Genomic DNA, 23826 nt, shown 5'->3' on the forward strand with positions numbered 1-23826 from the left:
TGCAGGAGAAAATCTGGAAAGCAGAAGGAAGAAAAGAAGCCACCTGACTCCTCCTGAGCCCCAGACAGCTCCTAAACTGCCTTCCTGGGAATGGTGGGACGGGCTGGACTCTGGATTGCTCCCTCTGGATGTGTGGTAAGACTGTTATGCCAACTTTTCCAACAGCTGGTAGAATTTGCTGCCTTGGCTAGATGGTGCAAGGGTAGCCTTTAAGCAGCTGAAGCATTCCCTGAGGAGAGCTCTGGGTCTGCCAGATGTCTCAGAACTGTTGGAAGCATCTTTGTTGGGGAGGGCAAAGAAAGGACAAGGTGTGCAGTGACCCCCTGACAAGGGACTTTGAGTTCAGGGCATCCCTGCAAGTGAACTTTGTGGGCTGTTCCTGCTGTAGGGCAGGTGATAGTCCCAGCTACAGTGATGGGAAAAATGGTTAAAGGAGAGCCCCAAGAGCTGGAAATCCTCCTGGAGGCTCTTGGCAAACAGAGTTTGCTGAGTTCCCCCTGACAGAAGGACAGTGATAGCTTTTGAGTGCTAGGAGATCCTTTTAATAGATAGCCTTGAGTGTGTCCTTGTTGCACCAGTAGGCCTTGTCCAACTCCCCATAGTCCAGGAGATACACATATTAAAGGGAAAAATGATCCTTTTTCATAATCCTTTGTTGGCTTGAGGCTCTCCCCTGCAGGAACTCCAGGAACTCCTGGTGCCGCCTGGGCCGATGGATTGGACGCCCCAGCCCCTCCGTTCCTGCCCAGCCACTGGGGCCGTGTCGAGTGGTGGCACTGCCAGCCCTGCAGGTGAAGGGGAAAGGGCCTTTCCAGGTCTTGTGGGTCACATTTCTAGCAGATAAAGTTGCAGAAAAAGGACCTGGGGTCTCTTCTTCTTGAGTTCAGAAAGCTGCTTTTGATTGGTGAGCAGGACAAAGTGGATCCTTCAGAGTTCCCATCTGTGTTTGTGTCTCAGCCTGTGTTATGATTCGGGGGTGTAGCTGTTGTTGTCACTGAGGAGTCAAACTGTGCTTTAAATAATGAGACACTGGCCTGATGGCCCAGTGTCAAGAAAAAAGGGGGGATGCTGTCTGAGTGTTGAGATGTAACAAGAGCTAATCCTTTTTGCAGGGGGATGTAGCCTGGAAACTGGACAGAGCTGGGGCAAGGGATTTAAAGGGACCAACCAAGGGAAGGTGAAGAAAGAAGGAAGAAGGGAAGTGAGGCAGCAGCCAAGCAGCACCAAGTTGCTGTGTCAGCAGGTGAGTTGTGTTGAGGTTCCTCAGGCAGGCACTGAGGACTGTGAGGGCTCCAGACAGAGCAGACCCGGGAAGGCCCTCGGTGAAGCCCCTTGGAAACCTTCTAAGGGTAGGTGTGTATGGTGATAAGTGTTGGAAAATGTCCTGAATGTGGAGTAGGAATGCAGGGAAGGAGATGAACCCTCCTGTAATGCTGACCCCTCCCATCAGCTGCAGTGGAGACACCTCCGTGTGCCCTTTGGGAGCTGATTGCCAGGACACCCGGCGGGCTGGGATCATGGCAGGGTGTTGTAAGCAAGGAATGCCTGGCTTCTAAAACTCACCAACTGAGTCTTAGAGGTTTCTTTGCAGAGCTGAGTTGAGGCAGCAGAATTGGCCCCCAGGAGGGACTCTGTGCCTGCTCTCCCGTGGCTCCAAGGGATCTCTGGGCCTTCACGCCGCACCGAGATTTTCCTCGGGAAGGGCCTCAGATCCCCGGACCAGTCTGGGACACAGGCAGATCCCCTGCCTTTAGAAATGAGGCCTTCTTGTGGCTTCCTCCCCGTCCACGTTGGTGGGTTCCCAAGAAGGCCTCTTGAAATGCCTTTTGGGCTGTGCATTGAAGCCTTGGCAGCAAATTGGGCCCCTGGAGGACAGTGCTGTTGGTGCCCCCCGGGCTGGGGCACCCCGAGGACTCCAGCGCGCACCGAAAGGATTATTCGGGGAGATCCTCGGGGTGCCCGGCCCTGGGGAGCTCAAAGCAAGGTCCCTGCAATGGATTCAGGCATTGCTGACAGTATCCCAGGGGTACCTGTCCCTGCTAGACATGGAGCTCTCTCATGGGCTGTAATTGGGTGATAAAAGTGATGCTCCAAGTGCCAAAGAAGTGTGGGATTGGGATTAAGAAACAAGCAGTGATGGTACAATTGGCTGTTTTCTCTTGAGTATAATGGTAAGAGGTCCAGGAGTGCAAGGTGTGTGTTCCAGTCCCCACCATTTGGTTTGCACATGTCCTGCTCAGACACAGGTACAACTTCCTTAGTCCTTTAACACAATAGAGGGAGAATTAAGGACTGGCAGTGTTAAGGTGATTGGTGTGACAGGGGTCAGACTGGGAAAACTTTGGGTGATTCCTGAGTTGGTCTACTTGCCAAACTCACCCAAACCTGTGCTAGGAAGAGATGGACTGGAGTCTCTGATCTCCTGGGTGGTTGTTCTGTATGATCTGGGAGCCTGTGGGATTAGACTGGACTGTGCAGACAGGGAACAGTTTGTCCTGTGGAGTTGGGGTGGGTTTGTTCAGGATGCCTTGGGAGGCAGGGCTGGAGAGGCTCCTCTGTTGGCTGTAGTGGTGGAAGGTTGTAGCAGGAGGGCTGGAGCCTTCGACCTCCTGCTCCCCCCGTGAGCCCCGATGGGACCGTGCCCTTGGCAATGGAGGGCCCCCCATTGCTGAGTCAGCGGTTCTGGGGGCCAGGAGGGATGGGATCAGGATGCCGAGCTCCGCCCAGGGCCAGGGCTGCAAATGTGCAACCAGGGAAAGAACTGAAAGCAGAGGGAGATGGAGGCCAAGCTCCAGCACGGGGATGGGGGAGAAAAGACCCTGCTCCTCAGGTGGAGCTTTGAATTCCCTGGAAAAACGGATCCTGTCAGATGGTTCAGGCCCTTGTGGGTGCTGGAGCAGAGGCCTCTTTAATTTGTGGTCACCCTAAAAAGTTGCAAGGACAGCAAGTTTAGACTGCAGGATGAGGTGGGAAACAAAGTGAAGTGGTCCAGAGAAAAGCTGAGCTTAAAATTGGTCCTGTGCCAGAGCAGCCTCGTGCAGTGCTTGTTGGTGTCCCTGAGTGTCCCATTGCAGTGGATGTTTCCAAGGGTGCCTTGTGCTGGGAACCCTGGGGGCAGTTCCCTTTCCCTGGGCAGGGCAGGCAGGGCACGTTTCCCCCCCTCGAGGGTGGCTCCACAGTCCCACCCTCTGCCCTGGGAGCCTGGCAGAACACCTGGACCCACTGTCCTTGCCAGAGAGGGGACAAGGGATGGTTGGAGGGGTGAGGGAATGGGTCAGGGAGTACAAGCACCATTAGAGTGAATAGTGCAGCACATGGAAAGGAAGGGGGGCAGTTAATCCACACAAAATTCAAGCACCTGCCCAACCTGTGATATTTTTAGGAACTCAGAGGTGTTGTGGTCCCCAGGAAGTGTTGCCCAGGACTAGGCAGGAGAGTTCAGGCTTTGTCACCCCCAGAGCGAGGTGGAAGCTCAGCAGTCGATTGGTTTGTTTGGCTTTTGGTGACAACACGGTCCTCCTTTGGGACCAACCCTTGGCCTGGGCCATAAAGTCCCAGGACAGAAGTGTGAGTTTGAGTGGGAAATGAGCAGCAGGGAGGGTTGGAAACAGCTCAGGGAGCAATTCAACAGGCTCTGGACCTGTGGCTGATACGAGCTGGAGGTTCCTGCCAGTGATAATGATGCCAGTTGGAGCCTCTGGCAGAAGTAGGGTAGGAAGGAAGTGCCCTTAGGATTTGGGAATAGGAAGTTACTGGAAGCCAGCCCAAGATAGACCCTGTTGGAGAAGCGGCTCTGAGTCTGTTCTTGGGCTTTAGTGGAAACTTAACAAATGATCAGAGGCCCCATAAGGCCTTGGGAAAAAGCTCCTCTGGGATGCCCAGGCCAGGCCATGCTCAGGAAGGCAGCATCATGACATGGAAAGGATGTATCCAAGCCAGAGCCAGAGCAGGGGCCGGGGCAGGAGCGAGGCCTCGTGAGGGAGTTGCCAACGGCCCTGTGGTTGAAGCAACAAGTGTAGATCCCTGGACAGTGAGCACAAATCACTGGGGAAATGGGGAAAAGCCCCAGAGCAAGTGCTGGGAGAAGAGAGGGAGCATGCATGGCTCACTGCTGGGTCTGCCAAATCTATCAGTGGGAAGCACTTCTGGAAAGCAGGAGCTTATAACCCGTGCCACAGTGAGTTTGAAGTCACAATGGGGGGAGGCAAAAGTAGTGCATGTGCTGAGTGAGACACTGTACCTGTGGGAATTAAACAGAAAGAACTAGGGCAGTGTCAGGTTTGTAGGGATTTGGGGTCAGTTGGCAGTGGTTTGGTTACTTGGCTCCCAACTGACACCATCATGGAATTAGTGATTAAATGCAGACAAGGAAAATGGGAACATGTTCGTGTGAATAAATGTTAGTGGAGGGAATGATATTGCCATGTTTTAGCTTGGTATCTTACAGAACCTGTGGATCCTGGCTGTCCTCACACCCCTCGTGGTCCCTCTGGGCGATGCTGTTGGCCCGGGCAGTTCCCTGGAAAAGGTGCCTGGGTCGGGTGACTTGGTTGGATTTGGATGGGGGTGGAAAAGCAGCTCCAAAACAGGACCCCAGGACAAGGTGACCTGGGAAGCAAATGGCCCTTGCCCAGGGGTCAGTCTCCCTTTGTGCCCGGGGGGACTCTATGGCAGGGCCGGGGTGTGTCGGGCTCATTGTGCGGGCGGCTGGTGGTGCCCTCAGTGGGATTGGATGGATGTGATTCCATGGGCTGGGAGCACTGTTGCCATGCAATGCTGTAGTTTTCCTTATGGTGCCGGGTCCCGGGGCGTCTCCCTGGCATCATTGTCCCCCTTGTGTGAGCAGTGCCAGTCACAGCCACAGTGTCACAGCAGCGGTGCCCTCCCCTGGGCTCTGCCTGCTGGGCTGTTCTGGGGAAGTGCTGCCAAAAGAGCAAAGGGATCAGCTTGGGCAGGGGATGGGACAGTTGGGCATCATCCTGCTGAGGCCAATATTGGTCCAGCTGTTGGGTACCTGCTGCCTGTGTCCTGCAGCCCAACCTCATCAGGATTACAGAATTCATTTCCCCAGTCTTCTTCCAGTGCTCCCATCTTGCTCCAGGCAGTGAGGCTGGGGGGACAAGGGACTGGGAGGAATGGGAGCTGGTACTGGATTTGTAGACAGTGGAGACATGGAATTGCTTGGTAACCAGTGGCAAAGAGCTGGGCCAGGTGTATCCTGAGTGCTGAATTTAGGAGCACAAGGGATGTCCGCTGTATTTACCCCCCCCTTCACTCCAGAATGGGATGGGGAGTTTGGGCAGCTCTCTAGTGGTTCCCCAAGATGTAATTGTTGTGCACAGGGGAACACCAGTAACTTATGAACTGGGCTGAGTGCACATGCCATAGTGTGTATATTGTAATACAAAGGAACGAGGCACGGAACGACTTACTGAGAACCAGTGAACTGACGTGGAGGACTGTATTTTTGCAATCCTGGATTGCAAAAACTAAGTGATTTTTATCTCCTGAATTACTGTAATGCCCAGACCAATATCGTGCTGGAAGAATAACACACTTCAATGTAAGTAAACCAGGGGTTTCTTTGTACGTAAACACAAATTATTGCCCTGCAAATTTGAAATAAGACTTGACTTGATCACCAAATGCAAACGGTAAATATAGGGGTCAATTAGTGACCTTTGGGCATCAGGTAGAACAAGTCACTGCTCACCACTAGTGGGACATATTTACAAGATGCTCACCATCTGCTACAAATCTTTTGAACCCTTTAATCCATCCCCTGATCACAGTAATTATCCTGATTTTATGAACAATATGGACTTTTTGTCTATGGGATCAATTACAAGAAGTTGTCTCTCCTGTGTCTCTGCCCTGCCCAGGGATCAAAGGACCAAAGGAAAGGATGAGAAGTTCCCTGAGGAGCAGGGTAAGGGCTGTGTGTGCAGGGGCCCTGGCTGAAGGCTGCAGGTGCTGTGAGTGTGTGCTGGGCAGAGGCAGCCAAGGTGTGTGCGGCTGTTCCGTGCCCTCCACCCTCGGCCCCGCCGGGCGCCTGCCCAGCGCTCCAGGGGTGGCCACCGGGGAGCTCCCGGACCCTGCCCCTGCCCACGGCCCCACAGTGCCAGGCCTGGCCTAAAGCCGGCTTTGTTGGGCAGAGCCTGGCCAGCGGGACCCCCTTGGAGCCGCCCCGCAGCCTCCCCTGGGCTGGAGGCACCCGCAGGAATTGTCCTAGGGCCGGAGCTGCGGGCTCGGCTGCCCCGGGGCTGCCGTGTGGGCTGGGGGGGAGCGGGAGGGGCCGTGGGGAGGGATTGTGCTGAGCCACAGCTCTGGCTCTGGGGCACTCAGGAGGTGAGGCCTTGCTCGTTTCCTCTTGTAGCCCCTAAATCTGTATCCCATGTGTGGGATTGGGTTTGTTTAAGCTGTTCCTATTATTCCATGACAGGTGAGGAGTTCTTTACTGGAGTGCCCTGTCAGGAATACTCAAAAAAGCACCAGTTCTCAGGAAGCTCAACTTTGTAAAACATTTATGGAGCTAAAATTCCGTATCAATGAGCGGTTGGCTCCCAAATAATATTGGAGGGAGAGGCAGGACTTGCCCCTGATGCCTGAGTGCATCTTTAGGATGGATCCAACTGTGAGGCCCTGGCTCCATCCCTTGAGGAGATGGTGTTCCTGCAAGCCCAGCTGCTGTGTTGGTGGTCCTGGGGGCACCTCCTGCCCTGGCCTGCTGTGAATGTGTTTGTGGTGCAGCTCAATAAAGTCCCTTTCAGTGGTGACTGTGTGATTTTTGTGTCACTTCCTCTCCCCTCTTCCCCTGCCCCAGTGGCTGCATCACTGGCTTGTGCCTAAATGAACTCTTCCCCTGCAGCAGTTCCCTGCTGCTCTCACGGAGGGGGGAGCTGAGGCCCCTGAGCCAAGGGCAAAAGGATCCATCCAAGGCAGGCCCATGCTCACCCCCTGCCTTCCTCCAGCCTCCCCTGTTTACAGTTCCCATCCCTGCTGGACACACAGCCTGTTCCCAAACAACCCCTGTTCTGTTCTCTCTCTGTGTCTTCCCTCACAACTCCCTTCCTGTGATCTCCAGCTGCCCCGGCCCCTGTTTTTGAGGGGCATTCCTGGGCTGCTGCCCCCCCATTCTGTATAAATGAAGTGCCAAGAGCCCCAAGTGCAGAGAGGGCTGCAGGGAATCAGTGTCTGCCTGTGTTCCTGCAGTTCTCCTTCCTGTTCTCCCTGGGCTGCAGAGACCTGCCTGCCCTGGTTTGTTGGAGCAGAGGGATGGCATTAAATTTGTCCAGAAGGGATGTTCACAGACACTCATTTTCTGACAGGCAGTGCCATTTTCCTTTTGCCTTTCCCAGGTTTTTCCTGCCCAGCCCGGGGATCCATGTGCTGGGACAGTGATTGGCAGGAGGAAGGGGAGCCTTGGCCTCACCTGCCCAGCTCAGGTGGGTGGCACAGAATGGGGGTGGCCTGGCAAGGCCTGAACATATTTCTGAGCTCTGGAGTGCCTTGAATCCTTTCCCTGTCAGGTTTCTCTCCCTCATTTCCTGGGCTCCAGCATCCCAGGTGTCTCTTCCTTTGCCCAAAGTCCAATGGCAGAGGATTGACTAACTCCCAAGGGGGGTTTGGAGTGAAAAGAGTTCTGTTCAAACTGGGCAAGAAATGCAACAAGAAAGATGAGCCTCCTTTTAATGCCTGAAAGAGATAGGAATGAAAATGCTGGAAAAGGTCCCGTTTTATTTGGTGTCCCCCCTGGATTTTTCATGGCTAAAACTCTCTAGTGAGCAATTGAACAGAAGGGTGAGGGGCAGGAGCCTTTGACTTGCCCAGTGCACTTAATTGCCTTGTTCTCCTCTCTTCCAGGCCAGGACCAAGCCCTGAATGCAGCCCAGCTCTGCCAAGTGCCCTGGGCTGTGAGCAGCCCAAGGCAAGAGGCTGCAGCCCCGCCGGCCGGCGCTGGGGGCTCCTGGTGCTGCCCGTGGGCTGGGGTAAGTCACAGGGACACGTTTCTCTCCTCCTGGGGTTGGCATTTGCTCCCTGGGCACTGGAAGGTGTAAGGAAGGACGGAGTAGCAGGGAAGGGGAGTGTTTCCAAACTGTGTGAATGTTGCCCCCAGGTTTGGGCTGGAGCAGCGATGGGAGTGGTTGGGTTTGGCCTGGGCCGGTTGGGATCAGCCATAAAGGACCCACCAGACCCTGAACCCTCACTGGACATGTCCAGCCCCTCAAGTCATTAATTTTCAACAGAGGACAAATGATTGGTACTTGCTTCTGATCCGTGGAGAATTTCCTTTGGAATGATCAACCAGGGAATGTATCAATGCAAAGCATCTATTTGGGTCTTTTGTTTGTTTGTTTATTTGTAATTTCCTGTCTGGCTTCAATGAGTTTGGTGTGCTCCTGTTAAGGAAGCAACCTGTTTTGATCTTGAAATTTGGGGTAGTTTGGTTTGTGTAGGGTTTTTTCCCCCACTGACTCGGGCCTTCCGTGCACAGTCCGTGTTGTCCTACAGGACTGCTTTGGTTCTGGGTCAGAGAGAGAGAAGGGAAGTGGCTTTTCCTCATCTGGAATGTTTCCAAGCAGAAGTGGGGCGTCGTCCTGCCCCTCCCCAAAGCACTGCAGGCACCTGGGAGTAGCTGAGGGCTGGCCCAGTTCTCTGAGACAGAACCATGGGGGAGAGGTTTAAGTATTAATCACATCTCTGGTGTCACTTGGTTGCAAAGATTGGGTCCTACAGTCCCAGAGTGTTAAGGAAAACAAGGAACTTCTGTTCTTCCTGGCAAACCTTCTGCTCTTGCTTGTGCAGTGTTTGGGTTCTGTTGTCTGAGTCCCTGTCCAGGATCTTTCAAAGAGAACCTGTTAGAAATTTAGACGTAGGATTAGAATTTGGGTCTGTTGCCTACCAAAATCCCCACAAATCCTGATGGATTGGAGTGATGAGTGCTGTCAGCCCAGGTTATTTCTTAACATTGTGTGGCTTTCCCTCAGCTGTGGGTGAGGAATTGTGCAAGCAAGGCCTGTGTGCCCGTGGGTGTCTCCCGGGTGTGTCTGTGTGGCAGGGCTGGGACAAGGACTCGTGCAGGGACCCAGCTGGCACTGGAGCTGCTGCCATTCTGAGCCACTGCCAAGGGGTGGGTAGAGACCATCTGGGAGGCTGTTGCCAGCATTCCATTGGGAGCTGGATCTCCCTCCAGCTGCAGCAGCCAGGGGAGGGTTCTTCCTTGTGCAGCCCAGCGGCTTCTGCTCAGCCTGGCCCAGAGTGGGGCTGGGGCAGGTTCTCCAGGGAACTGGAGCCAGCCCTGAACGGGGCTCTGGAGAGCAGGGAGCTGCAGGGACTGATCTTTGCAAAGCTGGGCTGAAGTTTGTCAAAGCAGCAGAACATTCTCATTCTCGTGGGTTTGTGGAGTCCGTGTTGGTGCCCAGGAGAACTGGGTCAGACTGGGTGTTGTGGTCCGAGAGCTGCCCCCCTAAATGTGGCAGGCTGTGTGTGCTGGCAATGAAGTGCTATCCCCAGAGGCTGATGGTTTCTGTCTCCAGGGATGCCCAGGACGCTGCTAATGCCCAGGGATCTGCTCTGGGTCCAGGCTGTCCGTGCTGGAGGGCCCTGGTGGCTGCAGTCCCTGAGCCCGCAGAGACAGAGAGAGCCCTGGCCCGAGTGGCCTTTGGCACCTTGTCCTGAATTTGGGGTGAGCCTGGGAGCGTGTGGAAGGTGAGAATGAGGGCTGTGCTTCAACCTGACACTGGGAAGGTCAGTGTTTCCCTGGAGGGGGGAGGTTTGGGCCCGCAGGCTGAGTTGGAACAGGACCAGGGTGACAGACGCTGCTGCCTTTTGTTGTCTCCTGAGATTTTCTGTTTCCCCTGGAGATTTCCTGCCGGGCTGTGGCCCCCCAGGGAACAGAAGGAAAACCTTCCCATGCCGTTGGCATTGCGGGCCTTTGTCTCTCTGTTTTGCCATCCAAGCTGGGAATTTGCTGCTGTTGCTGCCCAAGCCCCCCCCCACCCGTGGGTTGCATCCTCCTTGCAGCTCTTCCCAGCCCCAGCCACGATCTCCACTTGTGCCTCTGTGTGTCTGGGAGTGTTTGCTGGGATTGGGCTTCCAGTGCATCATCCCTGGGAAGATCCTTGTTGTTCCAGAGCGCTGGGGACAGTTTGGGCTTGGCAGCTTCAGAGCTGGATTGGAGCAGTCCCTGAAAAGAATCAGGAGACTGGAGGTTTGTCCCAGTGGTGCTTTCACACCCCACTGGACAGTCTGGGCTTTGTGGTTGAGGTTGTCCTGTATTTGCTCTGCAGATAATGGGCCCTTCCCAATTCAGCCCAGCAGATCCCAAGGGCTCTGACAGGAATATTTGTTCTTTCCTTCCCTTTGGGATAACTTCATCTCCAAACTGCCATGAGCAATTCCTGAATTTCTGCTGGAGAAAACCAAGTGTCAGAGGCAGTTTGCCAAGGAGCCCAGAAGTGTCTTTGGAGCAGAGAGAGCTGCCAGCTGCGTGTGCCTGTCCCCAGCCTGGCACTGCCCACAGGGACACACTGGGCACAGACCATGAGAGGGAACAAAACCACTGCCTGCCACAGGGTTTGTCCTGGGCCAGTCAGGCCTTGGGCAGGAATTGGACTGGGCAACTCCATCAGCTGCTCTTCCTTCCCCCACAAAGCACCATCCCCTGGGCATTAATGACGTGCCCTGTGCCCACCCCTCACTGTTCACCCAACTCAAACCAAAGCAAGGCTTGCTTTGCTTTCAACAACTTAAAATAACTTGGAAACCAAAGAAATCACTTTTTTCTTCTTTTTGTTTTCTTTTAGATGTTGGAATTGCCTCTCTGGGTGTGTGCTGAGCTCTGGCTGCAGGGGACTGTCAGGCCTTGGTGGCTGTGAGTTCCTGTTCTTCTCCCTGGGAAACTGGAAAGAGTTATTCATTGGATTGCAGAAATGTTTTCTGAAACCTGTCCCCTTCTTTGTGCCTTTTGCTGACACATCTTCTCTTTCTACCTTTGCATGTACAGCTGTTCCCTGATGTGCATTCCCTGGCCTGAATTCCTCGCAGCTCCCAGCTGGGGAAACCTGGGAGAACATGGCAGGGACAGAGGTGACATTTGTAGCTGCCAACTTGGGGTAATTTCGAGGGGACACAGCAACTGTTTGTGTAGGAAAAGGGGAGGTGCTGCAGAGGGGAGGGAGGTGCATTTTGGAGGGGTCCCAGTGAGGGGGGAGTGGAGAGCCTGGGGCTGGAGTGTGAGTTATTAAACAGGGAACAAGGGAAGGATGCTTTGGAGGGAAACACTCAGGGAATGTGTAGGGATGGAATGGAAATTTGGGGTGTCAGGAAGAGAAAATGGGTGATGTAGAGGAAGGGAAATGTTGGGGTAAGACTTGATTTCATCTGTAGAGAACAAAATGACCATTTAAAGTGAGGCAGTCAGTGGTGGGTAGGTAGGGAAAATTGGTGTTTGTAAAATTTCAGGTCACCTGTAGCAGAGAGGATGTACCTCCTGATGGACACTGAGGCAGTGGGCAGTGGGCAGGAGGGGAAACCTTTGGGGGTAAAACTTGAGGGAACATCCAGGGCAGAGACTGAATATTTTGAAGGATAAATGAGGTACTCAATGGTGGACAGCTGGAGAGTGTTTTAGGGTAAACTTGGGTTAGCCCACAGAGTAGAGAATGAACCTGTATTTGTACAGAGGAGCTGATTACATGTGGGTAGGTAAGGAGAATTGTGGGAGTAAAATCTGCGCAATCTGTAGCAGAGAGAATGAATACCTTGGGGTAAAGTGAGGCAGTCAGTGTTGGGCAGGGAGGGAAAATTTGTGTTTGTAAAATTTAGGTCACGTGGAGCAGACAGTGTACATCCTGAGGAAAACTGGGGTAATCAGTTGTGGACTCGTAGGGAAAATTGGGGGGGGAAATATCTGAGGTAATCTGCATGGTAGGGAATGAATATTGAGAGATGAACATGAGGTGATCAGCTGTGGACAGGTAGGGAGAATTGTGGGGGTCAAATCTGTGGCAATGTGCAGCAGAGGGAAGGAACATTTTGGAATCAAGTGAGGCAGTCAGTAGGGGAGAGGCAGAGAAATTTCTGAGGGTCAAACTTGAGCAAATCTGCAGGGCAGAGAATGAATAGTTGGAGGTCAAAAAAGAGGTAATCAGGAGTGTGCAGTAGGGAAGACTCTGGGGGTTAAAAAGGAGGTAATCTCTAAGGGACTGAATGACTCTTTTGTGTTCAAGAAGAGGTAATCAGGAGTGGGCTGGAAGGGGAAACTTTGGGGGTTAAAAAGGAGGTTCATTCTCTCCAGGGCAGGGAATGAACACATTGAGGTAACCTGAGGTAACGAGTGGGGACAGACCCAGAAAACTGTGGGTGTTAAACTTCAGGGAATGTGCTGGGAAGAGAAGGAATGTGTTGAGGTAACCCGAGGGTCTCTGCAGTGGCCAAGTAGGGAACATGTTGGGCTGAGCCCTGAGCTGCTCCTCTGTGGCGCGGCTGCAGCGAGGCCGAGCCCTGGCCCTGATTTGCCAGCCATGGGCAGGGGGCTCTGTGCCAGCCGGGGGAGCAGCGGGGCCCCCGTGGCAGAGAGGGCAGGGGGGCTGTGGAGCTGCCCCGGGGGGAGCGGGGGGTCCTTTCCTGGGCCGCCTCCAGCCCCCCTCGATCCCCGGGGCTGCGCTGCCCCCCAAGGCTGTTTGGGGCAGAGAGTGCTGCCAGCTGCGTGTGCCTGTCCCCAGCCTGGCACTGCCCACAGGGACACACTGGGCACTGACCATGAGAGGGAACAAAACCACTGCCTGCCACAGGGTTTGTCCTGGGCCAGTCAGGCCTTGGGCAGGAATTGGACTGGGCAACTCCATCAGCTGCTCTTCCTTCCCCCACAAAGCACCATCCCCTGGGCATTAATGACGTGCCCTGTGCCCACCCCTCACTGTTCACCCAACTCAAACCAAAGCAAGGCTTGCTTTGCTTTCAACAACTTAAAATAACTTGGAAACCAAAGAAATCACTTTTTTCTTCTTTTTTTTCTTTTAGATGCTGGAATTGCCTCTCTGGGTGTGTGCTGAGCTCTGGCTGCAGGGGACTGTCAGGCCTTGGTGGCTGTGAGTTCCTGTTCTTCTCCCTGGGAAACCGGAAAGAGTTATTCATTGGATTGCAGAAATGTTTTCTGAAACCTGTCCCCTTCTTTGTGCCTTTTGCTGACACATCTTCTCTTTCTGCCTTTCAATTTACAGCCTCCTTGCAGCTCCCAGCCAGGAAAACCTGGGATAACTGAGGAGGGAGAGAAATGAAGTTTTCATCTGCAAACGTGAGGTAATTTCTAGGGGATACAGCAACTGTTTTTTAGGAAAGTGTGTTTAACCACATTGGCCCAAGTTGTGTTTGCACCAGCTGGGACCAGAGGTGCAAGGCAATCCAAAGCAAACCCTGCTCAGCCTCCAAATCTCAGGGGAAGTTCTTCAAACTGCTCACTGAAGGACTAAAGATACATTGAAATGGAACCAAGACACTAATAAGTTTCCTGAGAATCCCAGTATTGCTGTCCTAGAATTTTTAACAGGTTTTTAAGCTTTTTATGACAATAATGGCTTTCTTCCTTTTATTGAGTCCCTTGGTAGGATTTGGGGTTTCTTTGCATTCTGAATCCCTCCCAGTGGCCCTGCCCCTGGTCAGGAGCTGGCAGGACAAACAGAGTCAGAGCTCCTGGCAGGCACAGGGGCTTTCCCCCAGAGTGGATCCAACTGCTGCCCCCCAGCCTGGCCAGGCGGGATCTGCTTTGGCTCCCGGCTTCTGCCAGAGACAGAATGTGTTCCCTTGATTGGAATGAGGATCCCGTAGCTTCATCTCCTGGAGGTTCCCTGGGCAGCTGATCCACTCTGCCCCGTGTCCTGCTCTCAGTTCCTGCCCAGCCACAGCCAACTGTGCCAAGGGCACGAGCACTGACAGCCTGGAGAGGGAATGGGGGACTGGCTTGTGTACAATTCACCTAGAAGGCCAAACGAGGGGATTGTTGGAGTCTCTGGCTCCTTGGGGAACCTGCTGGGAGTAGAGAAGCACAGCCCCACATCTCCAGCTGTGGGTGGAGTCATGGAACAACGTAAACCAGGACAAACCGATCCCCCAAAATGAACCGTGGGAGAGCAGGACCAAACAAGGGTCACTGTCCCTGTGGAAAGGCAAAAGGAATTGGTTGGGACTTGGATTGTCCCCTTGGGAGATGGAGGTTGCTGGGATGGAGAGAATGCCCTCCCTCAGGCTGCCAAGATCTCTCAGTGCAGCGGCTTTGGCCGACAGGGCAGCACCAAGATTGTTCTCTGCGTAGGGCCCAGGTTTGGGTTCCGGTCTCAGCTTTGCAGGTTTAGATGAGTTCTACCTACAGCCCACAATTCCCTGCCGAATTCCTGCTGGAACAGCCTCCCAGTGCCTCCTGGAGCCCAGCTATTCCCCTGCAGAGCTGCCGCTCTAAGGCCACGTTTGCCAGGGAGCAGCGGCGGTTCCAGGTTTGCTCAGCGGGATCGGGACAAGGACAGGTTGATGTTGCACAGACTTTGCTGTTTCTAACCCTCCTCCCCCAGCCCCGCAGGTGTCCCTGGGGGGACTTGAGCGAGTTCCCTGGAATTGGGCCGATTCTCCGCCCCGGGCCGGGCTCCAGGGGATGTGTTCGCCCAGGAGAAGGCGGGGGCCGGACGCACTCCCGGCCCGGGGCGAGGCAGCCCCTGGGCACGGGCGAGGACGTCTCTCCGGCCGGGAAGCCGCTGTCCCTTCGGAGCCTCGGGAGCGGCCCCGGCGAGTTCTTTTCCCGAGGAAAGGGATGCACATCCCTGCCTTCAGGGCACCTCGGCTCCGACCCACCTGTTCAAGCTGTCCACGGGTTCTGTGGTTGCGGTTGGGTCCCCGAAAAACTGCGGATTGCCTCCAAGACCAAAGCCTTTGCCTGGGAGCGAGGGATCGCTCCGGACTGGGTTGGCTCCTTTATCCCTGGAAATGAGCTCGGACGTCGCACGAGCACCTTTGCAGCCGTTGGGTGAATCCCGGATGGGGCCGGAAAACCTCCCTGAGCGCAGCAGTGATGAATTGGTGCCCGTCCCCAGCCGGGCACGGCCCAGCCGGCCGCGCTCCCTCGGGCCGTGGCTGCGAAGGGCTCGTGCAGAGGAGGGAGAGCTGCAGAGACTGAATAAAAGCGCAGTTCCTGACTCTATTTCCCTGCCGTCCTTCCCTCCTTTGACTCGCGCGGCAGCGTCCGGTTGGAGCATTTCTTGGTTTCCTCTCCTGTAGCCGTTTCCCTCCCAGGCACGACCTTCCCCGTCTGCAATTAAAGATGAAACGTTTCAATGGGATTTTTAAAAACCGGAGGGTTTGCCCCGGGAGGGTGCGAGTTGCCGAGGAAGCGGGGGAGAGGAAGGAGAGCCTCAGGTCTCACCTGGCAGGTGTCAGATGAGCTGCCCCTTCTGGATGGCAGGGCAAAGAACTGCTGTCGGCAATTGCCGAAGGTCCGCAGGCAGAGCTGGGAGCAGCCTGTGCCCGACCCGCGGCACGGTCAGAGCCAGCTCCTGGGTCTGCCTGTGGACAGACACAGGGACACGGTGACAGACAGGCATCGAGGAAAGGGCTGCCCTCATTCTTCCTTGCACCAGCACGACCCCGGCTCCCCGCGGCCGGAGTGAACCCGTGGCCGGAGCCCCGGCGGGCCCCAGAGCCCTCGTTCCCGGGGGACACTCCGTGCGGGAACCCCCCGGGGCCGCGGGAAGGGGCAGGGGGGCGATGTTCTCCCCGGGAAGGGGTGTGTGCCGTGGCCTCAGGGGTGCCCGAGCGCGGGGGCTCCGATCCCGCGGGGGGTGCGGGCAGCGCTGCGGGCCCGGCGGGATCGGGGGTCCCGGGGTCGGGCCGGCGTGTCCCCGCGCCCCGGCCGGTCCCAGCCCTGGCTCCGCGTCTGCACGAGGAAAGCGCCGCCGTTCTGCCCTGGCCGGGCCCCGGCAGAGCCCCGGCCCGAGCGGCCCCGCCGGGATCGGCCCCAGCGCCAGCCCCGGAGCGGCTCCTCCCGCCCGCGGCAGCGGGACACAGGACCGATCCCGGTCCCGGTGCCCGTCCTGATGCCGAGCCCCATCCCAGCCCCAAGCCAACCTCGATCCTCCGGTGCCGGTCCTGAGGCCGAGCTCCATCGCCAGCCTCGCTCTCCGGTGCCGTCCCCGCTCAGCGGCCCGGGCTCGGCGCAGCGCCGGGAGCAGCCCCCGGGCCGGGGCTCCGACCCCGAGCGCCGATCGCTGCCACAGCATCCCGGGACGAGTTTCCTGCATAACAGCGGGCCGGGCGCGGCTCTGCCGCTTTTGAGGGGCGCGGGCGGGGCGGGGCCGGGGCGGGGCCGGGGCCGGGGCAGGGCCCGCACAGGTGCGAGGGGAGGGGCCCGTCCAGGTGCGCGGGGCGGGCACGGGCGGGGGCGGGTCGGGGCGGGGGGTATTTAAGGGCCGGAACTCGCCCCCGCTCCCGTTTGCTCGGGCAGTGCGCGGAGCGGCAGCAGCGCCGCGGGGGCCTCGCTCTGCCGCGGCTCTTTTCCTTTGCTTTTCTTTTTCCCCTTTTCTTTTACTTTTCCTTTTCTTTTGCTTTGTCCCCTCCCTTCCTCCCTCCTCCCCCCCCTCTCCACTCCCCCCCCCTCCCGTTACCCCCAAACCCCCTCTCTCTCCCTCCCCAACCCGCTCGTTCCCTGTCTCCCCCTCCTTGCCCCGCAGGGGCAACCCGACCCCCCCAGCCCTCCTTCCTGCCCCTCCGTCCTCCGCCCCCCCTGGCCCCCCAGCCGGCCTGGCCCCGCTCCCTCTCCGGCCCCTGCTGCCCACCCCGCCCCTCCCTGCCCTCCTTCCCGCCCCTCCGCCCTGCCCGGCCCCGCACGCCGCCTGCCCCCGGCCCCTGTCGCTGCCCTCCTGCACAGCCCGGCCCCCCCTGTCCCCCGCTCCGTCCGTGCCCCCCCGCCCGTCCCGTCCGTCCCCCTGTCTCCCGTTCCGTGTCCCCGCAGCCGCGGGCTTGGGGGCGCCGGTTTTAATAAAGCCGCGAGGGCCGGAGCCGGCGCCCCCCCTGGATCCCCCCCACGGGGCCGGGCCCGCTCGGCGGGTCCCCCCCTGCAGTTGCCAAGCACCGCCCGACACCGCCGGGGCTCCGGCCCGTCCCGACATCACACGGGGGGCTCCGCGGGCGGGGGGCAAAGGGGGCGGGTTCGCTGTCGGCAATGGACACGGCGGTGTGTGGAGATGTGCGGGTCCATTGCCGAGAGCGACCCCGCGGGCTGGGGGGGACTTGGGGAGGGGCCCCCTCCGGAGGAGGGGGTCCGGGGAGTGGGGGGGTGGGAAGGGGGTTGGGGGGGGTGGGAGGGAGGGGAGGAAGGGGTGTGGGGAGGGGGGTGGGGTGGGGAGGCGGGAGGGGGGGGGCAGGGGAGGGGGGGTGGGGTGGGAGGGATGGGGGGTGGGGGGGGGGGAGGGAGGGGGGGGTTGGGGGGAGGGAGGGGGGAGGGAGGGGGGGAGGGGGGGGGAGGGAGGGGGGGAAGGGAGGGTGGGGGGGGGGGGGGGGGGGGGTGGGGGGGGGGGGGGGGGGGGAGGGGGGGGGGGGGGGGGGGGGGGGGGGGGGGGTGGGAGGGGGGGGGGGGCGGGAAGCCCCCTGCCTCATGTCACTCTGAACGTTAAAATTAGAAGTGTGTACACACACACACACCACACACACACACACACACACACCCGCCCCCCCCCGCCTCCCCCCCCCCCCCTCCCTCCCCCCCCCCCCCCACCCCCCCCCCCCCCCCCCCCCCCCCCCCCCCCCCCCCCCCCCCCCCCCCCCCCCCCCCCCCCCCCCCCCCCCCCCCCCCCCCCCCCCCCCCCCCCCCCCCCCCCCCCCCCCCCCCCCCCCCCCCCCCCCCCCTCCCCCCCCCCCCCCCCCCCTCCCCCCCCCCCCCCCCCCCCCCCCCCCTCCCTCCCATCCCCCCTCTCCACCCCCCCCCACCCTTCCCACCCCCTCCCACTCCTCCCCCGCCACTCCCGCCATCCCCCCCTCCGGCCCCACCTAACCCCCCCCCCCCCACCAACCCCCCCCCACCCCCCACCTACCCCCTTCCCTCCATCCCCCACCCCCCCTCCCTGCCCCCCCCCCCCCCGCCCTCCGATCCCCCCACCCCACACCCCTCCCCACACCCCCTCCCTCCCTCCGCCCACCCCCCCCCACCCCCTTCCCACCCCCCTACTCCCCGGACCCCCTCCTCCGGAGGGGGCCCCTCCCCAAGTCCCCCCCAGCCCGCGGGGTCGCTCTCGGCAATGGACCCGCACATCTCCACACACCGCCAAGTCCATTGCCGACAGCGAACCCGCCCCCTTTGCCCCCCGCCCGCGGAGCCCCCCGTGTGATGTCGGGACGGGCCGGAGCCCCGGCGGTGTCGGGCGGTGCTTGTGAACTGCAGGGGGGGACCCGCCGAGCGGGCCCGGCCCCGTGGGGGGATCCAGGGGGGGCGCCGGCTCCGGCCCTCGCGGCTTTATTAAAACCGGCGCCCCCAAGCCCGCGGCTGCGGGGACACGGAACGGGAGACAGGGGGACGGACGGGACGGGCGGGGGGGGCACGGACGGAGCGGGGGACAGGGGGGGCCGGGCTGTGCAGGAGGGCAGCGACAGGGGCCGGGGGCAGGCGGCGTGCGGGGCCGGGCAGGGCGGAGGGGCGGGAAGGAGGGCAGGGAGGGGCGGGGTGGGCAGCAGGGGCCGGAGAGGGAGCGGGGCCAGGCCGGCTGGGGGGCCAGGGGGGGCGGAGGACGGAGGGGCAGGAAGGAGGGCTGGGGGGGGGTCGGGCTGCCCCTACGGGGCAGGGAGGGTGTGCAGGGGACGAGCGGGTTGGGGAGGAAAGGAGGGAGGGGGCTAGGGGGGAGATGGAGGGGGGGAGGGGGGAGGAAGGGAGGGGACGAAGGAACGGGGACAAAGTAAAAGAAAAGGAAAAAGTAAAAGAAAAGGGAAAAAGAAAAGCAAAGGAAAAGAGCCGCGGCAGAGCGAGGCCCCCGCGGCGCTGCTGCCGCTCCTCGCACTGCCCGAGCAAACGGGAGCGGGGGCGAGTTCCGGCCCTTAAATACCCCCCGCCCCGACCCGCCCCCGCCCGTGCCCCCCCGCGCACCTGGACGGGCCCCTCCCCTCGCACCTGTGCGGGCCCTGCCCCGGCCCCGGCCCCGCCCCGGCCCCGCCCCGCCCGCGCCCCTCAAAAGCGGCAGAGCCGCGCCCGGCCCGCTGTTGTGCAGGAAACTCGTCCCGGGATGCTGTGGCAGCGATCGGCGCTCGGGGTCGGAGCCTCGGCCCGGGGGCTGCTCCCGGCGCTGCGCCGAGCCCGGGCCGCTGAGCGGGGACGGCACCGGAGAGCGAGGCTGGCGATGGAGCTCGGCCTCAGGACCGGCACCGGAGGATCGAGGTTGGCTTGGGGCTGGGATGGGGCTCGGCATCAGGACGGGCACCGGGACCGGGATCGGTCCTGTGTCCCGGCGCCGCGGGCGGGAGGAGCCGCTCCGGGGCGGGCGCTGGGGCCGATCCCGGCGGGGCCGCTCGGGCCGGGGCTCTGCCGGGGCCCGGCCAGGGCAGAACGGCGACGCTTTCCTCGTGCAGACGCGGAGCCGGGGCTGGGACCGGCCGGGGCGCGGGGACACGCCGGCCCGGCCCCGGGACCCCCGATCCCGCCGGGCCCGCAGCGCTGCCCGCACCCCCCGCGGGATCGGAGCCCCCGCGCTCGGGCACCCCCGAGGCCACCGCACACACCCCCTTCCCGGGGAGAACATCGCCCCCCTGCCCCTTCCCGCGGCCCCGGGGGGTTCCCGCCCGCAGTGCTCCCCGGGAACGAGGGCTCTGGGGCCCGCCGGGGCTCCGGCCGTGGGGAGCTGGGGCCTTGCCGGGGCAAGGAAGAACGGGGGCAGCCCTTTCCCCGTTCCTCCCGTGCTCCGGGACCCCGAGCAGAGCTGCCTGTCTGTCCCCGTGTCCCTGTGTCTGTCCACAGGCAGCCCCAGGAGCCGGCACTGACCGTGCCGCGGGTCGGGCACAGGCTGCTCCCAGCTCTGCCTGCGGACCTTCGGCAATTGCCGACAGCAGTTCTTTGCCCTGCCATCCAGAAGGGGCAGCTCATCTGACACCTGCCAGGTGAGACCTGAGGCTCTCCTTCCTCTCCCCCGCTTCCTCGGCAACTCGCACCCTCCCGGGGCAAAGCCTCTGGTTTGTCAAAAACCCGTTGAAACATTTCATCTTTATTTGCAGGCGGGGAAGGTCCTGCCTGGGAGGGAAACGGCTACAGGGGAGGAAACCGAGAAATGCTCCAACCGGACGCTGCCGCGCGAAGCAAAGGAAGGAAGGACCGCAGGGAAATAGAGTCAGGAAATCTGCTTTTATTCAGTCTCTGCAGCTCTCCGTGCTCTGCAGGAGCCCTTCGCAGCCACGGGCCGGAGGGAGCGCGGCCGGCTGGGGACGGGCACCAATTCATCACTGCCGCGCTCCGGGAGGTTTTCCGGCCCCGTCGGGCATTTCCCCATTGGCTGCAAAGGGGTTCGTACAACGTCTCTTTCCAGGGATAAAGGAGCCAACCGAGTCCGGAGGGATCCCTCGCTCCGAGGCAAAGGCGTTGCTCGAGTGTCGCCGCTTGGTCCCGCCGCCGGGGGGGGCTCAGGTCGGGGCCGCTTTTCGGGCCCGGAGCTGGACGGAGCCCTCGGGAGCTCCTGCTTCCCGCCAGGAATGTTCTCGGGGCTCCCTGGGCAGTCCCAGCTGGGCAGGGAACGCGGGCCGGGAGGAGGCCGGAGCGACAGAGAGCGACCCAGCCCTGCTTGGGCTTCGTATTGCCAGGGGCTGGAGGAGCTGTGCCCTGCCCTTCCTATTGCCAGGGACTGGAGGAGCTGTGCCCTGCCCTGCACTGCCCTTCCTATTGCCAGGGGCTGGAGGAGCTGTGCCCTGCCCTGCACTGCCCTTCCTATAGCCAGGGGATGGAGGAGCTCTGCCCGGGAGCTGTGCCCTACAGCCCACGTGGGGTGGGCAGGGGAAAGGGCTGCCCGCGGCTCCTCAGCCAGGGCTGCTCTGAACGGGCACCCTGAGATGCCTCACCCTGGACACGCCCCAGCGCCAGCCCCGAAGGACCCAAAGAATCCAGCTGGCACTCGGCAGTGTCGGCACGGCGGGGCTGCAGAGCAGCACGGGAGCCATTCCCAGCGCCGACCTCCCAGAGCTCCCACGGGCCCCCCACGTGTGTCCCGCCCACCCCAAATCCCTGCCCTTCCAGCCGGAGGCCAGCAGCAGCCTTAAAACCAGGGCAATCTGCCCTCAGCGGCATTAAATCCCGAGCCAGAGCCCTCGGAGCTGCCTGAAAAGAAAAGGGGGTGCTTGGAGAACGTTGGGCTTGGATGCAATTCGCAGTTTTTCGGGGACCCAACCGTAACTGCACAACCCAGGGACAGCTTGAACAGGTGGGTCGGAGCCGAAGTGCCCCGAAGGCAGGGATGTGCATCCCTTTCCTCGGGAAAAGAACTCGCCGGGGCCGCTCCCGAGGCTCCGAAGGGACAGCGGCTTCCCGGCCGGAGAGACGTCCTCGCCCGTGCTCAGGGGCTGCCTCGCCCCGGGCCGGGAGCGCGTCCGGCCCCCGCCTTCTCCTGGGCGAACACATCCCCTGGAGCCCGGCCCGGGGCGGAGAATCGGCCCAATTCCAGGGAACTCGCTCAAGTCCCCCCAGGGACACCTGCGGGGCTGGGGGAGGAGGGTTAGAAACAGCAAAGTCTGTGGAACATCAACCTGTCCTTGTCCCGATCCCGCTGAGCAAACCTGGAACCGCCGCTGCTCCCTGGCAAACGTGGCCTTAGAGCGGCAGCTCTGCAGGGGAAGATCCGGGCTCCAGGAGGCACTGGGAGGCTGTTCCAGCAGGAATTCGGCAGGGAATTGTGGGCTGTAGGTAGAACTCATCTAAACCTGCAAAGCTGAGCCCGGAACCCAAACCTGGGCCCCGCGCAGAGAACAATCTTTGTGCTGCCCTGTCGGCCAAAGCCGCTGCACTGAGAGATCTTGGCAGCCTGAGGGAGGGCATTCCCTGCCTCCCAGCAACCTCCATCTCCCAAGGGGACAATCCAAGTCCCAACCAATTCCTTTTGCCTTTCCACAGGGACAGTGACCCTTATTTGGTCCTGCTCTCCCACGGTTCAAATGCTACCGAGGGACTCAATCAAAGGAAGAAAGTAATTTTTATCATAAAAAGTTTAAAAACCTGTTTAAAATTCTAGGCCAACCATACAGGGATTCCCAGGAAACTTAGTAGTGCTCTTGGTTCCATTTCAATGTATCTTTAGTCCCTCAATGAGCAGTTTGAAGAACTTCCCCTGAGATTTGGAGGCTGAGCAGGGTTTGCTTTGGATTGCCTTGCACCTCTGGCCCCAGCTGGTGCAAACACAACTAGGGCCAATGTGGTTAAACACACTTCCCTAAAAAACAGTTGCTGTATCCCCTAGAAATTACCCCAAGTTTGCAGATAAAACCTTCATCTCTGTCCCTCCTCAGTTATCCCCGGTTTTCCTGGCTGGGAGCTGCAAGAGGCTGTAAATTCGAAGGCAGAAAGAGAAGATGTGTCAGCAAAAGGCACAAAGAAGGGGACAGGTTTCAGAAAACATTTCTGCAATCCAATGAATAACTCTTTCCGGTTTCCAGGGAGAAGAACAGGAACTCACAGCCACCAAGGCCTGACAGTCCCCTGCAGCCAGAGCTCAGCTATAACTCAAAATATTCATTCTCTGCCCTGGACATTACCTCAAGGTTTACCCCTATAATTTTCCCCATATGTCCACAACTGATTACCCCAATTTACCTCAGGATGTACATTCTCTGCTCCACATGACCTCAAATTTTACAAAAACAAATTTTCCCTCCCTGCCTCACTTTACCCCAAGGTATTCATTCACTCTGCTACAGATTCTACTCCCAAAATTCTCCTTACCTACCGACATGTAATCAGCTCCTCTGTACAAATACAGGTTCATTCTCTACCCTGTGGGCTACCCCAAGTTTACCCTAAAACACTCCCCAACTGTCCACCACTGAGTACCTCATTTATCCTTCAAAATATTCAGTCTCTGCTCTGGACGTTCCCTCAAGTTTTACCCCCAGAGGTTTCCCCTCCTGCCCACCCCTGGCTGCCTCAGTGTCCAGCAGGAGGTACATCCTCTCTGCTACAGGTCACCTCACACTGGACCCACTACATTTTCCCGACCTCTCCACATCTCAGCAACTCACTTCTACATCAAGATGTTCCTTCTCTACCCAGCAGACCACCTCCAGTTTATTCTCCACACTTTCCCCACCTGTCCACCACCCAGGAACTCATTTTCACCTCAGAAGATTCACTCTCTGCCCTGCAGATTCCCACAAGTTTTACCCCCCACCTTTTCTTGGACGTCTGCAAGGTTTACCCCAGTTTACCCCATGAGGGGCATTCCCTCTGCTGCATGTTACCTCAGGTCTGACAAACAAAACTTTCCCTCCTAGTCCACTGCTGACTGCCTCACCTTACCCCAAAATATTCATTCTCTCTGGGACAGATTGCCCCACATTTTACTCCCCACATCTGACCAGCTCCTTTGTACCTACAGAGGGTCATTCTGCACCCCACAGACACCTCAAGCTTATCTCAAACCTCTCCCCACCTGTCTGCCACTGAGTGCCTCATCTTTACCTCAACACATTCCTTCTCTTCCCAGCAGATCACCTGAACTTTAACACCCACAATTGTCTGGGTCTGTCACCACTCATCACCTCAGGTTACCTCAATGTGGTCATTCCCTGCCCTGGAGAGAATGAACCTCCTTTTTAACCCCCAAGGTTTCCCCT

At 59.3% G+C, this 23826-nt stretch overlaps 2 long non-coding RNA genes across 3 annotated transcripts; one reads left to right on the plus strand and one right to left on the minus strand.

Moving 5' to 3' along the window:
• The first annotated feature begins 7860 nt into the window (after positions 1-7860).
• On the plus strand, positions 7861-13257 carry LOC116785721. Its single transcript, XR_004356667.1, has 3 exons — positions 7861-7988; positions 13024-13091; positions 13224-13257. It is a non-coding gene; the product is annotated as an uncharacterized LOC116785721 (long non-coding RNA).
• A 1658-nt stretch (positions 13258-14915) lies between these two features.
• Positions 14916-15511, minus strand: LOC116785714. Of its 2 annotated transcripts, XR_004356657.1 has the most exons (3): positions 15410-15509; positions 15184-15295; positions 14916-15043 (listed from the first exon to the last, which is right to left on the minus strand). It is a non-coding gene; the product is annotated as an uncharacterized LOC116785714 (long non-coding RNA). The 2 variants fall into 2 exon arrangements; XR_004356656.1 differs by lacking the exon at positions 14916-15043 and having other exon boundaries at positions 15165-15295; positions 15410-15511.
• Positions 15512-23826: the final 8315 nt, after the last annotated feature.

This window comes from Chiroxiphia lanceolata, chromosome 4, assembly GCF_009829145.1.
Source record: "Chiroxiphia lanceolata isolate bChiLan1 chromosome 4, bChiLan1.pri, whole genome shotgun sequence".
Taxonomy (NCBI): Eukaryota; Metazoa; Chordata; class Aves; order Passeriformes; family Pipridae; genus Chiroxiphia; species Chiroxiphia lanceolata.